Below are 8,159 nucleotides of genomic sequence, written 5' to 3' on the forward strand. Positions count from 1 at the left end.
TGGTTTGTTGTCTGTTTCTTTTGCTGTGCAGCAGCTTTTTAGTTTGATGTATTCCCATTCATTTATTTTTGCCTTTAATTCCCTTGCCTTTGGGGTCAAATTTATAAATTGATCTCTATGGCCAAGGTCCCTGAGTTTAGTACCTATGTTTATTTTTAGTACTTTATTGTTTCAGGTCTTATATTTGGATCTTTGATCCATTTTGAATTAATTTTTGTGCATGGGGACAAACTGCTTATGGGTCTATTTATGTTTTCCACTTAACTTTCTCTTTTTTTTTTCTTTTAGATTTTATTGCTTTTTAGAGAGAAGAGAGATACAGAGATAAAGGGAGGTAGGGAGGAGGCAGAAGCATCAACTCTTAGTTGCTTCCATATGTGCCTTGACCAGGCAAGCCCAGGGTTTGGAACCGGTGGCCTCAGCATTCTAGGTCAGATGCTTGATCCACTGTGCCACCACAGGTCAGGCAGATTTTCCACTTCTTTGTGACTCAGTCCAGGAAGATTGTGTAGTTCTAGGAGTTTATCCTTTACTTCTAGATCAGGGGTCCCCAAACTTTTTACACAGGGGGCCAGTTCACTGTCCCTCAGACCGTTGGAGGGCCGGACTATAAAAAAAACTATGAACAAATCCCTATGCACACTGCACATATCTTATTTTAAAGTAAAAAAAAACAAAACAGGAACAAATCCAAATTTAAAATAAAGAACAAGTAAATTTAAATCAACAAACTGACCAGTATTTCAATGAGAACTATGCTCCTCTCATTGACCACCAATGAAAGAGGTGCCCCTTCCGGAAGTGCGGCGGGGGCCGAATAAATGGCCTCAGGGGGCTGCATGTGGCCCATGGGCCGTAGTTTGGGGACCCCTGTTCTAGATTGTTGAATCGGGTGGCATATTAGTTTTCATAGTATTCTACAGTAATTGTGTGTGTATCTATAATGTCTGTAGCAATGTCTCCTCTTTCATTTTTGATTTTCTGTATATGAGTCCTTCCTCTTTTTTGATAGTAAGTTTAGCCAGGTGTTTATCAGTTTTATTTATCTTTTCAAAGAACCAGTTCTTTCTTGTATTAATTTTTACTTTAGTTTTTCTTTTCTCTATTTCATTTCTTTCCAAGTCACTGAGGTCTCTGGGAGCTGGCTTGGCTCTGTGGGAAGGCAGGGCAACCGGTTCCAACCCTCTAGGTGCTCGATCTCCACACTGCACTGTGATGAGTGGCCGCCCCACCTGGTGAGCCGGTGTGAGCCTTAAGCACACCTGAGACCTACTGAGAGCTCAAGGTGACAATGAGGCAACCAGGGAACCCAGAGTCATCATCCTCATGGTAAAAAAGCTTGAAAGGCAAGAAGCTGAGCAGTATTCCTAAAGCAAATCCTACAATCAGGGCCAGAGGAGATTCTGGAAGGTCATGAAACCTTGATTGGGTCCCAGGGTAGTGTCAGCCAGTAGGGAGAATAGGTCAAGGGCAGCAGCCACAAGCCTATGGTCTGCGCTGTCCAGTGTGTTAGCTGCCATACATACATTTAAACACACAGTTTAATGATAGATAGAGTTGAACAAATACTAAAATTCAGAACCTCAGTTGCAGTGACCACATGTGGCCTGTGTCCCCTGTACTGAAAGGTGCAGATCCAGCACACTCCACCACAGAGAGTTCTGCACGGGGCTGTACTTCAGGGTAATTGCTCTGGGAATTGTATGGGTAGAGAGGTGGAAAAGGGAGGAAGAGAAGAAAGAGAAAGAAGGGGTGGGAAGGTGTATCTTTGTGCTCCCTGAATTGAGTCTGAGGGGCCACAGATCACAGGAACATCTTTTCCCAAACAGCATAAACTGCTGGGAACGCATTCTGCCCAGAGGGTGGCAGACTTCAGGGCCTCACCTGGGGACATCTGTCAGCAGCCCCAGGGGGGAGAGGAAACCAGGGCCAAGCTGGCCCTGCAGCAGCTCTCAGGCTCACCTCCTGCTTCTCTGAGCCTGTGCTGGACAGAGCCGTCCAGACAGCGCCCTCTCCTGGCTCCTCACGTCGGCTTCAAGCAAACACGTGCAGGCAGGGAATCCTGGTCTCAGGTCTGATAACCCTCAGCATGTACAGCTGGACCCCTGTAGCAACATTGTTGCTGTATTAGGGACAAGTGGCTATGTCACTCTCCTAGAGCACATCAGGAAAGAATTCTGAATGCCAGGGGCGAATTGGAAGGAAACCATTCCTTGAAGAAAAACACGGTTCCCGATAGTGAGGTCTGGGCATGTCTCCCTCACACACCCCACCCCCCCACCAGATTTTCTGATGCAGCCTCCCAAAGGCCTCGAGCATCCACTCTCACCCTCCATTCTACTCAACTTGATTCAGCCATACTGGGTTTTCCCAAATGCCAGTCTGATGCACTTGCAATCTTTTAAAAACCTCCCACTGTCCTGCCCCTGCTCCATCTTCTACCACTGTCCCCTCCCAAGCATGAGCTTCCTCTGGGTGGCACACACCAGAATGTCACCTGGAGGCCTTCACACAGTGTGTCTCTGCTCAGACAGTCTACTGCAATTACCGGATTCATCTTCAAGTCTCAGCTCAGATAGCCCGGCCCCCTGGAACCATCTCTGACCCTGAGGACCCAGTCAGCATGCTTTGTCCTGTCTAAGGTTCCCCAAAACAAAGCCTGGGGCAAGGATGAGTACACGTGCTTTAGTAGGAGGTAATCCAGGGAGGCTTGTGACGAAGTGGGGGAGTGACACAGGACAGGAAAGGAGCCAGGACAGAGGACAATACCAGGACGGTGACCACTGTGGGCAGCCAGGGTTCAGTCCTGCTGGGACCTCCAGGAGACAGTAGAGAAGCAGCGGGGGAAGAGGCTGGGTGTTTATCCACACCTGCCACCGTCAGTGTCGCTCCCCAACACTTCCAGCCTGTCCCTGCACAGACTCCCACAACCAAAGATCAACCCAGTCAGAGGTTGCTGGTCCCTGGGGCACCATAGGAATGTGGGCAGGGTGTGACATGGTTGATGTCCCATGTACTCCCGCCCTGATGCTCATGTGTACTTCACTTTTTCTTTCTTGCATTTTCTTATTAGTTACACCAGTTAACAAATTACAGATTTTAGGTACCAATTCTACAACACATCTCTGTACACTGTATTGTGTGTTCACTGCCCCCAAAGTTAAGTTCATCCATCACAGTTTATGCCCTCATACCCACTCTCAGCAATCACCACACTGTTGGGGTGCATCCATGAGGTATTTTTTTAGGTCCTTTTCTGTTCCATCCCTTCACCTTACTCTCCCAACCCTGACCCCACCTCCCCTCCGTTTCCCATAGCTGTCAGCCTGCTCTCTATGTGTCTTTCTCTGTTTTACTTGCTAGTTCATATTGTTCATTAGATTCAACATATAAATGAAATCATATATTCCTTGTCTTTCTCTGACTGGCTTATTTCATTCAGCACAATGCTCCTCAAGTCCATCCATGCTGCTGCAAAAGGTAACATTTCCTTCTGTTTTGTGGCCGCGTACTATTCCATTGTGTCAATGTACCACAGCTTTTTGTTCCACTCATCTGCTGATGGGGATTTGGGCTGTTTCCAGATCTTGGCTGCTCTAAATAACGCTGCCATGAATATAGGGTGCATATATTCTTTGGAATTTGTGTTTCCGAATTCCTAGCATATATTTCAAGAAGTTTAAACACTGGGTTAAGAAGTAGTTACATTTTTAATTTTTTGAGATAACTCGTTATTGCTTTCCACAGTGGCTGCACCAATCTGCAATCCCCAACAATGCACGAGGATCCTCTTTTCCCCACACCCTCACCAACACTTGTTTGTTAATTTATTTATTACAGTCATTTTGACAGGTGTGAGGTGATATCTCATTGTGGTTTTTTAATATATTTTATTTTTTAAGATTTTATTTATTGATTTAGAGAGAGGAGAGAGAGAGTATGAGAAAGAGGCGAGGAGAGGGAAAGCAGGAAGCATCAATTCAAAGTAGTTGCCTCTCATGTGTGCCTTGACCGGACAAGCCCGGGGTTTCAAACTGGCGACCTCAGCATTCCAGGTCCACACTTTATCCACTGCGCCACCACAGGTCAGGCTTCATTGTGGTTTTAATTTGCATTTCTCTGATGATTACTGATGGTGAGAACCTTTGTTATATGTCTACTGGCCATCTGTATGTCTTCTTTCGAAAAGTGTCTGTTCAGATCCTTTGACTATTTTTTAATTGGATTGTTTGTTTATTTTTTGGTATTAAGTTTTGTAAGTTGTTAATTTTTTATATTGATCCCTTATCAGATATATCAGCAAATATGTTCTCCCATTCAGTGGGTTGGGTTGTTTTTTCATTTTGTTGGTATTTTCCTTTGCTGTGAATAATTTTTTATTTTGATGCGATCCCATTTGTTTATCTTTTCACTCTTACCCTCAGCTCTCACTTTCCTGAGAGTTTTTTAACATAAATAGGTACTGAATTTTATCAAATTCTTTCTCTGTATCTATTGATATGATCACATGATTTTTATTTTTTGTTTTATGTGGTGTTTCATGTTTAATGATATTCAGATATTGTACCAACCTTGCATCTCTGGAGTAAATCCCACTTGATCATGGTGTATGACCTTTGTAATGTATTGCTGGATCCAGTTTGCTGATATTTTGTTCAGTATTTGAGTATCAATGTTCATCAGGGATACTGACTTATAATCTTTGTAGCATCTTTTTTGGTTTTAGAATTAATATCATGGTAGCCTGGCAAAATGGGCTTGGGAGTCATTTCCTCCTCTTGAATTGTTTTGGAATCCTTTGAGAAGGAAAGGCATTAGTTCTTCCTGAATATTTGGTAAATTTCACCTGTGAAGCCATCTGGTCCAGGACCTCTGTTTGTTGGGAGTTTTTTGATTGCTGCTTCAATTTCACTGGCTGTAATCTGTCTATTCAATTTCTCTGATTCTTCCTGAGGCAGTTTTGAAAGATAGTATGTTTCTAGGAATGTATCCATTTCATCCAGATTGTCCAGTTTGTTGGCATAGCCTTGTTCATAGTATTTTCTTACAATGCTTTGTATTTCTTTGGTGTCTCTTGTTACTTCTTTTATCTGTTTTTCTTGATGAGCCTGATTATTTTGTCCACTTGTTTATTTTTTCAAAGAACCAGTTCTTGGTTTCATTGATCATTTATATTGTTTTTTTTAGTCTATTTCATTTATTTCTGCTCTAATCTTTATTTCCTTCCCTTTGTGCTTTGTTTGTTTTCTTTTTCAAGTTCCTTTACGTGTACAGATAGATTGTTCAGTTGAAATTTTTCTTGTTTCTTGCTGGCGATCTGTAATGCTATAAATTTCTCTCTTAACACTGCTCTCGCTGTGTCCTACAGATATTGGGTTGTTAGGTTTTCATTTTCATTTGTTTCCATTAATCTTGATTTGTTCCATAATCTCATTGTTAAGCCATTTATTGTTTAATAGCATGTTGTTTAGCCTCCATACCTTTATGTGTTTTTTGTTATATTTCTAGTGATTGCTCTGCTCGAAGAGCCCGGCACAAAAGCAGATGCCTCCTATAAAAGTGTCAGCAGTCTTCCCTTTGGCCGGCCCTGACCATCCACCTAACAGTCAAGATTATCTCTGTGCTTCCCAGGGTGCGTGCAGGGAGTACCACTAAATTTGGCATCAAGTTGCCAAACATAAAAAGAAAGATGAAGCTTCCTGAAGAGCAGAGAAATAAAACATCACAGTGCTGACCTACTCATGTTGACAGGTCACGCCAAGCTGACGAACCCCTGCCCAGACCCCTTCCTGGGAGCACACGCCCTAGACAGGTGGTGACCCAGGTCACTCTTAGGTGAATGTGCATCACAGGGTTTGTCATCCCAGGGAGTCCAACACTAGGAGAACAGACACACAGCACACAGGACACAGGGACGTCCACTTCTGGCCAGGGCAGAGTGACAAAGACTAAGCTAACCTGCCCTAAATAGCTTGAAACATGGGGAAATGACAGCTATAGCGGGTTTCAGATCCTGGGCATTTTCTAGAATATTCCTCTTACAAGTACATGGTGAAGGCAAAGGAACTAAGTAAAAGGAAACACACACACACACACACACACACACACACACACACACATATATATATAAAACACATAGACACAGACAAGTGTGTTATGACAGCCAAAGAGACAGGGGTCATGGAGGTGGACAGAGTGGGAGAAATGAGGATGGAGAAGGATTTTACTTGGGGCGATGGGCACACGATACCATGTGTAGCTGATGTGTGATGGAATTGTATACTTGAAACCTGTACCCCAATAAATTCAATAAAAAAGCCATACTTCAGTACATGTAAATTAGAATTGCATACATTTGCATGTTATTTACATACATGTGTATTTACATGTAATTTACATAGAGAGTGATGAAAAGGAATTGGCTGGAGAGGGGCTGTGGTGGGGAAAGAAGGGGTGAACTGGGAGGGAGGAGTTCAGAAGAGGAAGAGGAGGAAGGCTTTTTCAGAGACTAAAGGAAGAATCTGGGGAAGGGGTGGCCCTGCTCTGAACCCCAGAGTCTTGCTGGAGGGAGTCAGCAGGCAAGCAGGTGAGAAATGTGAGTCCTGGCGGAGGCTGGTGGGGTCCGGACTGGGTAAGGGCTTTCCAATATGGAGCCTCGATGGCTGGGGCGGGGCTGGGGGAGAGGCAGCAGGTCCCCCCCCAAAGGTGCGCTCCAACCCCAGAGGGCTGGCTGGGCGAGCTGGCTCAAAGATCCACTCTCAATACGGACACAATGGAAATTTATGGGAACGGGAACTGGTAGTGTTCTGGGGACAGGATGATTTTAGAACTTGGGGACAGAGAAGAGGGGAGGAGAGAAAGGCGGCGGCCCCAGGGTGCCCGCTCCCCACCATCAGCTCTATCAGATCTGCATTGCTCTTCCATGAACCTGGCTGGAAAGAAAAGACACCTGCATTGTGTAATGAGCAAGACTCTGGACAGTGAGAACCACATAACAGTAATCACAGCCACACCCATTTCCACCCTTCTGTTCAACTACAACCAAGTTCTCCACATCATGGACTTAATTAAACCCCAGCAGCCCCACAGTGGCTGCACCAGTCTGCATTCTCACCAGCAGTGCAGGAGGGTTCCCTTTTCTCCACACCTTCACCAGCACTTATTGTGTGTTGTTTTATTAATGACGGGATTGTGACAGCTGTGAGGTGGTATCTCATTATGACTTTAATTTGCATTTCTCTGATGATTAGTAACTTTGAACATTTTTTTATATGCCTATTGATCATTTTTATCTCCTCTTTGGAGAAGTTTCTATTCATTTCTTTTGCCCATTTTTTAATTGGAATGTTTGTCTTCCTGGTGTTGAGTTTTACAAGTTCTTTATAAATTTTTGTTATTAACTCCTTATCAGACGTATTGGTGAATATGTTCTCCCTTTGTGTAGTTTGTCTTTTATTTTGTTCATAGTGTCTTTTGCTGTGCAAAAGCTTTTTAGTTTAATATAGTCCCATTTGTTCATCCTGTCCTTTATGTCACTTGCCCATGGAGATAAATCAGCAAAAATATTGCTACAAGAGACATCGGAGAGTTTCCTGCCTATGTTTTCTTCCAAGATGTTTATGGTTTTGTGACTTACATTTAAGTCTTTTATCCATTTTGAGTTTATTTTTGAGAATGGTGTAAGTTGGTGGTCTAGTTTTTTTGTTTTTTTTTTTTTTTGAAGGTAGATGTCCAATTTTCCCAACAGCATTTGTTAAAGAGGCTGTCTTTACTCCATTGTATGCTCTTACCTCCTTTGTCAAATATCAATTGTCCATAAAGGCGTGGGTGTATTTCTGGGTTCTCTGTTCTGTTCCATTGATCTGTATGCCTATTATTATGTCAGTATCAAGCTGTTTTGAGTACAATGGCCTTGTGGTATAACTTGATATTAGGAAGTGTGATACTTCCCACTTTATTTTTCATTTTTAAGATTGCTGAGGCTATTCGTGTTCTTTTTTGGTTCCATATAAATTTTTGGATTATGTGTTCTATATTTTTGAAGTATGCCATTGGTATTTTAATAGGATTTGCATTGAATTTATAGATTGCTTTGGGTAATACAGACATTTAAATGATGTTTATTCTTCCTACTCATGAACACCGTATATGCCTCCACT

This window comes from Saccopteryx leptura, unplaced genomic scaffold (assembly GCF_036850995.1).
Source record: "Saccopteryx leptura isolate mSacLep1 unplaced genomic scaffold, mSacLep1_pri_phased_curated manual_scaffold_59, whole genome shotgun sequence".
NCBI classification, from domain to species: domain Eukaryota; kingdom Metazoa; phylum Chordata; class Mammalia; order Chiroptera; family Emballonuridae; genus Saccopteryx; species Saccopteryx leptura.